This window comes from Crinia signifera, chromosome 2, assembly GCF_055691185.1.
Source record: "Crinia signifera chromosome 2, ASM5569118v1, whole genome shotgun sequence".
NCBI lineage: Eukaryota > Metazoa > Chordata > Amphibia > Anura > Myobatrachidae > Crinia > Crinia signifera.
Window position 1 is genome coordinate 295,369,485 of NC_139218.1, and position 9,691 is coordinate 295,379,175.

Genomic DNA, 9,691 nt, shown 5'->3' on the forward strand with positions numbered 1-9,691 from the left:
TTTGTCAGAACAAAATAGACAATCAGGGGTAAATTTACTAAGCTGCTGATTGGCCAAGTAGCAAATCAGCTGAGTATGAATGTGATCGGGTGTTGCTGAGCATGAAGCATGAAGTATCATTTAGTGCCTGGGGTTAGTTATGCTTAGAAGGGGGGAGAATTGATTAATCATGTGTTGACCTGCACCCCACAATGCTGTTACAGTATGTGTTACTGGGTCAGCTGCTTATTCGAACAAGGTTGTTCTCCTTGTGTTGTAAGGATAATAGTGGCCAACACTGTTCATTAGTTACTATTATCCTTTGGAGGGGGACACACACTTTTTTTTCACACAGGAGCATAGCATGAATCTGAGTGATCCGTGCAGGTTTCTGCACACTCGGCAGCCAAAAGCAGTTGTATTTGAAAAGCACATTTTGAGCTGAATTAATGGCAGAGTTTGCTGATATGAATGATAGCAAATTCCAGTATTGTCAATGGTGCCTATGGAAAGTTCCACCGAGTTTGGCCAATTGTCTATTGATTCATAGATGTGTGTTCTGCTGTGATTTTCATTCAAAATTTTTGGATATCAGATTCCCACCCAAGATTACCACATTTGTAAAAATTCCATCTTAGTATATTTACCTCTTAGGGTCTGATCACTGGTGCATCCCATGCAGCGGTGTAGCTAGGTGCCACGGTGCCCGGAGCAAGGTCATGTTTCGATGCTAGGGGCTTCATGCTCGAAGCCAAGGAACTTCATGCTCGTTGCCAAGGGGGACTAAAATTGCAGACTAACGTTGCTCGTTGCCTAGGGGGACTATAATTGCTCGATGCCAAAGGGGGACTAATATTGTTGCCAAGGTGGACTTCTTGCTTGTTGCCAAGGGGGACTAATATTGTTGCCAAGGGGGACTTGTTGCCAAGGGGGACTGAAATTGCTAGCAGGAAGGGAAGGTGGGAGTAATAGTGCAGATCAGGGAGGGTGGGAGTGATAGTGCAGAGCAGGGATAGAGGGTGGCAGGGAGTAGTGTGGAACAGGGGGGAGGGTGGGAGTAGTAGTGTGGAGTGAGGGTGGGAGGGAGTGGTGTGGAACAGGGAGAGAGTAGTGCACTGCTATTTAAAATTCACATCTCCCGCTGGACCACGCTAGCCAATAGGTGCTCGCGGTCCAGCAGCCACCAGTTGATTGGCTGCTGGATCGCAAGTGCCTATTGGCTATTGGTCCAGCGGGAGATGTGAATTTTAAATAACACCACGTCTCCTATACAAATCTACTTATTCTTCTTGACCTGTCTGCTGCTTTTCACACTATTGGCCACCCCCTCCTCTAAATCCTTCACTCCCTTGGTCTGTGTGATACTGCTCTCTCTTGGCTTTCTTCCTAGCTCTCTGACCACGCATTCTCTGTCTATTTTCATGACTCCACCTCTCCTGCACTTCCACTGACAGTAGGTGTCCCCCAAGGCTCTGTTCTTGGTCCTCTCCTTTTCTCTCTCTATACGTCATCACTAGGTAAGCTCATTCGCTCATTCGACTTCCAATATCACCTCTATGCTGATGATACTCAAATCTATCTCTCTTCTCCTGACCTCTCTTCTGATCTCTTCACTCGTATTTCTAACTGTCTCTCCGCTATCTCTTCTTGGATTTCCCCTGCGCTTTCTTAAACTAAACATGTCTAATACTGAGCTGATCATCTTCCCACCCTCCCACATAACTTCACCTTCCACAATTTCACTTTCTATTGATGGAACAATGATCTCCTCTAGCCACCAAGTATGCTGCCTTAGCTTTACTCTTGATTACTCTCTCCTTTAAACCACCCAATCAGCATTTCTCACAGTCCTGTTGTTTCCACCTCAAAAATATTTCCAGGATCAGACCCTATCTCACCCAGGATGCTAAAAAGGCCCTCATCCACTCACTAGTCATATGCAGATTGGACTACTGTAACCTTCTACTTTCTGGCCTCTCTGTAAAACACCTCTCTCCACTCCAATCTACCCTAAATGCTGCTGCCCAGCTCATCTTCCTCTCCAAACATACTATGTCCACCTCTCCTCTCTTACAAGCCCTACACTGGCTCCCCTTTCCCTTCAGAATACAATTCAAGCTCCTTATAGTCACTTACAAAGCCATCACCTATTCCTCTCCCACCTACATATCTGACCTTGTCTCTCTTCACACTCCCACCCGCCCTCTTCGCTCCACAAATGCAGCTCCCTCTCCTGCAAACTGGTTACTTCCTCCCATTCCTAACTCCAGGACTCCAGGCTGTTTTGCACCGTATCTCTGGAATTCTCTACCCCCCTATCAGACTTGCCACCTCCCTACAAAACTTTAAACAGGCTCTCAAGGCCCACTTCATTAACTCTAATCATTTCTCATCCTAAGCCTATGTTTATGCTCACTTCTATCCCTGCTGTGTCACCCCAGTTGGTCTGCCCCTTCCCTTTAGAATGTAAGCTCTAATGAGCGGGGCCCTCTCTCCTCATGTGCTATTCTAAAAATATATCTCTGCTAATGTTATAATTGCATCAGTATCCTCTGTTGTCCTTTTTTATTTACCATGTACATGTCCAAATTTGCATTTGTACTGTAAATCACAATTTGTCTTGTTTTGTTCTTTTGCTCATCTATGTATTGTCAGACACTATGGAACTCTTGTAGTGCCATATAAATAAATGATAATAAGGTACTTCTTTCCTATCAGGGCGCCCAAATTTCCTACGTACGCTCAGTAGTTAATTTAGTTAATTTATTCCTGCACCCTGAGTGAAATCGCATCGCATGGCCTTTTTTTGTGGCGTGAGATGTGAGATATGCGATCTCAGTAGTTAATATGGTAAAACACCTAAAACACTACCACTATCCACATCACCCTGAATCGTGGCGAGCGGCAGCGGAACGTGTCCTCCGACATTTTCATACCCCCACTATCCACGTCAGCGTGGAGTTGACTTTATATAGTGTGGCGAGCGCAGCGAGCCACCGAGCCCGAAGTGTGGTGAGCGCAACAACCCCCCCCAAAGGGATGCAGAATACATGTAAAGTAATCCGCGTACACTCGCCACGCTTCAGTGGGGATATGAAATAGTCAGAGGACGCGTTCCGCCACCGCTTGCCACGCTTCGGGGTGATGTGGAGAGTGGTGCTGTTTTAGGTGTTTTCCCATATGAACTACTGAGATCGCATCTCACGCCACAAAAAAGGGCCATGCGATACGATATGCAATGTGATTTCACTCAGGCTGCAGTGAATAAATTAACTAAATTAACTACTGAGATCGCATTGCACATCGCATCGCACGCATCGCAAGGCACAAAAAGCCATGCGATGCGATTTCACTACACAGAATAGCCCACTAAGCAAATAGCTTAGTGGGCTCCCTGCTAGGAAACAAGTACCGATAATAATAATAATGTGTAGTACAGGTCTACGAGGCCTATCGCACTATGGGATCCGACAGTCAGGGATTGACAGTCTGATACCATTTGGGGGCAGCGATGGACTCCCCAAGCAGAGGCTTGTTGCCACCCCCCATGGAGAGTTATAAGGTCATGATCATTGTCAATGGATGGAGATTTCCAGGTTTGGCATGGTATCGGGATGGTATCGGGATGCAAGCCCATGGGTCATGCAGCCAGCCAATGGTATCCGGATACAAGCCCATGGGTCATGCAGCCAGCCAATGGTATCAGGATGCAAGCCCATGGGTCATGCAGACTAGGACGCTACTCAGATCAGTAATACAAGCAGGAGATGTGACGCATCTTGCTGCATTACTATATTAGAGTTTTCACTGCTGCTTCTATGTAACAAGCTACTTTGTCCTAATCTGAATTAGGTGTTCAACTATGTCATCAATCATGCAGCTAGTAAGCAGCTGATCTGAAAAAATACATATTAAAACCTTGGTGCTGGGTTGCCCCCAGCACGGTGATCAGAGGTCCCGGCGAGGATGACCGCGGTCCCATCGCTTAGAGATGATGTCATCTTCAAGCACCGCCTCAGTCTACACTGCGGGTGGGCACCGCAGTATAAATGGGATAAGTCACGGATACGACTGACTTGGATCCCTGTACCAAATGCTGGGTCGGATCTGGGATGTTTGATGTAAAAGGGATATAACTAACCCCCCCCCCCCCCCCCCTCAGCCCACACTGCCATTAATATCCAATATCCAGACCCTCTAGTGAATGTGTGGATGTGGCATTTTGAAAGATCCACAGGCAATACCTACATTAAATACAACAACATCCTCGGAAGGTGCAATTGGTTGAACTAGATGGACGCAAGTCTTTATTCAGCCTCACCTTCTATGTAATTATGTAACTATGTAGGAATAATCCCTAACACTAGATACATACTGGTCGATATTTCTGCTGTTCAATTGAATTTAAGATAAAGTAAATTATTATGTTTTTTAGAAGGAGTCTTAAACGGTTTATTTTTATTAAGAGCAGCAATATTCCGTAATTGTTATTAGGCATTTAAATACATAATGATGGAGGTATGTACCATTAGGCAGCTTTAGGCAGGGTGTATCGTCCAGTATGTTTTTAAGTTTAGGATTACGCCTAGTACCTATCGACCAGAATGTATCTAGTGTTAGGGATTAAGCCTAGTACTTATCGATCAGTATGTATCTAGTGTTAGGTATTACGCCTAGTACCTATAGGCCAGTATGTATCTAGTGTTAGGTATTACGCCTAGTACCTATAGGCCAGTATGTATCTAGTGTTAGGAATTATGCCTAGTACCTATGGACCAGTATGTATTTAGTGTTAGGGATTACACCTAGTACCTATGGACCAGTATGTATTTAGTGTTAGGGATTACACCTAGTACCTATGGACCAGTATGTATTTAGTGTTAGGGATTACACCTAGTACATATGGACCTGTATGTATTTAGTGTTAGGGATTACGCCTAGTACCTATGGACCAGAATGTATCTAGTGTTAGGGATTACGCCTAGTACCTATGGACCAGTATGTATTTAGTGTTAGGGATTACACCTAGTACCTATGGACCAGTATGTATTTAGTGTTAGGGATTACACCTAGTACCTATGGACCAGTATGTATTTAGTGTTAGGGATTACACCTAGTACCTATGTACCAGTATGTATTTAGTGTTAGGGATTACACCTAGTACCTATGGACCAGTATGTATTTAGTGTTAGGGATTACACCTAGTACATATGGACCTGTATGTATTTAGTGTTAGGGATTACTCCTAGTACCTGTAGATGTTTCACCACATCAAGATGAGACTTCCAGTAAAACCTGTGTAATGCCTACAATATTCATATAATCCAAGCTAGTACAAGCAAGCACTATATAAATGATGTTAATAATACTGTAAATAAATATGCAATACAATAAAAAATATCAGGGCTACAAATACAGGCTAAGAAAATGAAATAATATAACATGAGTGAAACTATAGTTTACTGTCTTAGGCATGGGAGTGTGCAGTCTGCTAGAAGAATGTATATCAGCAGCCACTATGAGGTGTGCCAGCCTCCAGACAAACAGAAAGACACTATCCAGCGGTGCTTAATATTACATAAAACGAGTCAAATAAATAATAAATAATTCTTTATCTAAATATTCAATAAAACCAATACATACACAGATGAGGATGCGGCGAGACTATTGCTCTTTTAAAATATATAAAATATAGCTAGTGCAACCTGCCCTTATTAGAACAGGGTTTGCCGGTGTTGAGTATGGACCTGGAACCTCGGTAGGTAACTTAATTGGCTATAGTTACCAATTACAAAAATAGTCACTATATGTGAGTAAAAAAGTTAAATTTATTAATGCAATAAAAATAGGGATATTTATACAATAAAAATAGGGATATTTAAAAATATACACTTGATACAATTCCTATCCTAAAAAAAGTTGCGGAGATAATTCTCTCAGAATATAATGAAGAGATATAAATAAATAGAAATCCTCAAGGTGCAAGAAGTAACTAAAGTGCTTATCTTAGATGAGGCAGGAGGGCTAGAGTGTCCCAACGCGTTTCGTCCTTCTGACTTTATCAAGGGAGTCAGAAGGACGAAACGCGTTGGGACACTCTAGTCCTCCTGCCTCATCTAAGATAAGCACTTTATTTACTTCTTGCACCTTGAATATTTCTATTTATGTATATCTCTTCATTATATTCAGAGAGAATTATCTCCGCAAACCCTGTTCTAATTAGGGCAGGTTGCACTATCTATATTTTATATATTTTAAAAGAGCAATAGTCGCCGCATCCTCATCTATTGAACACATTTCTTTTTTAAGTAATTTACCCCTACTTGGACTTTGAGGATTGGCTGACACCCCATAGATTAAAAGGGGGACATTGCCTACCATATCTATAATAGCTGGGGACGCACAGGTGGCGTCACACATTCATTTTGTATATATATCTATATATATCTATCTATATATATATATATATAGATATATATATATATATCTATATCTATATAGATATATATATATATATATATATATATATATATATATATGAAATACACATATACTAATGAAACAATAAATAACCTCCTCCTCAATGAAACATAAAATGGTACTTCAGTATTATAGTGAAACCAGCACCGCTGGGAGCTTACGTGCACTGCACTTGTTTGTAGCAGAACTGTCCCCAATTGATCTAGCTCATCGCTTCATATTCAGTGCTCACCAGTTCACCCCTACCTTCCCACTCCTGACCTGGATTAAGGAGTTTGGGAGCATTGTAAATGGTATGGTGAGCTAGAGTGATTGGGCACAGATCTTCTACAAACAAGTGCAGTGCACGGAAGCTCCCAGCGGTGCTTGTTTTATTATAACATTGAAGTACCGTTTTATGTTTCATTGATTTAATACACCCCCGGGAGGATATTAATTGTTTCATTAATACATGTGTATTTTTTATGTATGTTTTGGTTTTATTGAATAATTTGATAAAGAATTATCTTTATTATTAATGACTCATTTTATGTAGTATTATATTAAGCACCACTTTAATATAACATGAGTGTTTATTTATTAACGCGTTTCAGCTCTATGAATGTCTGTATGTGTACTTTCACATCTAGTGCTTTCCTCCTAATTCCCTTTTTATGACATAAAGTGCTTGCCAACATCTGATAATGATTTCCAGGACACTTTGTTCGTGGGCAGCTTATTCTGTATATGTTACATCGTAAACTCTGTGCTAGAATATTACTCCTACACAACACGCTGTAACTGCTGGACATAATAAGTATTATATAAAATATAAAAAATCAACCAAACCCATTCAGGGAGCACTGGACAACTGACCAAAATGACCTGTAGAATAGCCTGTTACCCAACAGACCAGGCCCTATGATGTAATTAAGAAGCATAATGCTGGTAAGAGGACAGTAATGCTGAATTGGTTTCAGGAGTGAATGTATGTAAATGCCAATTAATTATAAGGCAGCCTTAGTAAATGGCACAATTAACATTATCAGTTTTGACAAGGACTATGGGGGTTAATCTGGTTGAATTGCATGGATGCAAATTAGCACCCTTTCGAGTCAACCAGAACCCACCCTGCGAATGGTGGTACACCCGCCCCACTCACAGCATGTGTTCACACTCAGGGCCTGCGAATGGATGTTTAACATAAACCCACATCATTCCATGGTTGCCATCCCTCGAACGCTGTGAAACATGCACGCATATCTAATTGACTCTCAGGTCATGTAGATTTGCGTGCACCCACGGGAGAAAGTGGATGGGCAGCTGACATCCGGTGATGTCAGCTGGCCGCCCCAGGCATCGACGTCACGGCCTGTTTAACATGGGAACGCCCAGTGTTTACATGGGAACGCCCATGAAACGCTGGGCATTCTTATGGGAGCGATTATGTGCCGCCGCCCCACGCCCCCCCCAGCCACAACAAAACATGCATGTGCATTCCCCGTGTGAACAAACGCCTGTTGCGAATGGCCAAAATAAGGGCCTATGTGTAGCATGCAAACTATGATATAACAGTGTATGCAAGTCTTTATAATGATCTCTGCATTGTATGGTGGTCTTTGGGATGCTCACTGTATTGCATGCCAGTCACTATGATACGTACTACATTTTAATGTGGTTATTATGATGCTCTCTGTAATGTATACTTGTCAATTATAAGGCAGTTTATAGGGTGGTCTTAGTAGTGTATGAATTTTTGTCTCAAGGAGGATATTAGTGTTGTGTAGTTGTCAATAGGATGGTCTCTGTACTGCTTTCAATTATTAAGATGCTCTATATATTGTAAAGTAGTAACTAAGCTGCTTTTCTGTTTCGAACAGCAGTCACTGAGATGCTAGTTGTACTGTACAGTTGTCAGATAGTTACATAGTTACATAGTAGGTAAGGCTGAATAAAGACTTGCGTCCATCTAGTTCAACCTATGTTTAAGGTAGCTAATCCCTTGTTGTATTGTATGTTCTGATATTTTAAAGACAGAGTGTTACTTATTCATACCCGTGGATGTTTTTAACCAATACATTTTTATCCAACCTTATTTTAAACGTATTTATAGTGTCTGCCGACACCACTTCTTCAGGAAGAGAGTTCCAAAGTTTGACTGCTCTGACTGTAAAGTAATTTTTTCTTCTAGATGAACAAAATCTTTTTCTTCTAATCTAAACTCGTGCCCTCTCATCCTAGATTCCTGTCTAGCAGAAAAAAGGGTGCTTGACAGTTCCTTATATTGGCCCCTGATATATTTGTTGAGCATGTCCCCCCTTAAACGTCTCTTCTCTAGTGTAAATAGTCCCAGCTTGCTTAATCTCTCCTCGTAGCTTAAAGTTTCCATTCCCCTAATAAGCTTAGTTGCTCGTCTCTGGATTTTTTCTAATTCTATGATGTCCTTTTTATAGTGTGGGGCCCAGAATTGTACTCCGTATTCGAGGTGCGGTCTAACCAATGATTTGTACAGAGGCATAATTACTTTTGAATCCCTAGTTTCCATGCCCCTTTTAATACATGCTAGAGATTTATTGGCATTTTTAGTTGCTATATTATATTGAGCACTACACCCTAGTTTGTTGTCTATTTGGACTCCTAGATCCTTTTCAAGTACTGAATTACCCAATTCATTCCCACTTCGGTTATAACTAGCACACTGGTTATGTCTCCCAAGGTACATGACCTTGCAATTGTCCACATTGAACCTCATCTTCCACTTTTTTGCCCACTCATCTAGGTTGTCAAGATCATTTTGAAGTGTGGTGACATCTTCTGATGATTTAATAACTCTGCTCAGTTTTGTATCATCCGCAAAGATGGATACATTGCTGAGTAACCCTATCCAAATATTGTTAATAAAAATGTTAAACAAAATGGGCCCTAGAACCGAACCGTGTGGCACTCCACTTAGTACTGGTATCATATTTGAAACTGCACTGTTCACAACCACTCTTTGTTCTCTATTACACAGCCAGTTCCCTACCCATCTGCAGATATTTGCCCCTAATCCCAGGTCCTCCATTTTATTTATCGACCTCTTGTGTGGTATGGTGTCGAAGGCTTTAGCAAAATCTAGGAAAATCCCATCTACAGCGTTTCCATTATTAAGGTTTTTGCTAACCTCCTTATAGAAACCAAATAGATTAGTTTGGCATGAACTAATTTTCACGAACTCATGCTGGTTATAACTGAGTAAACTATGAAGGTCTAA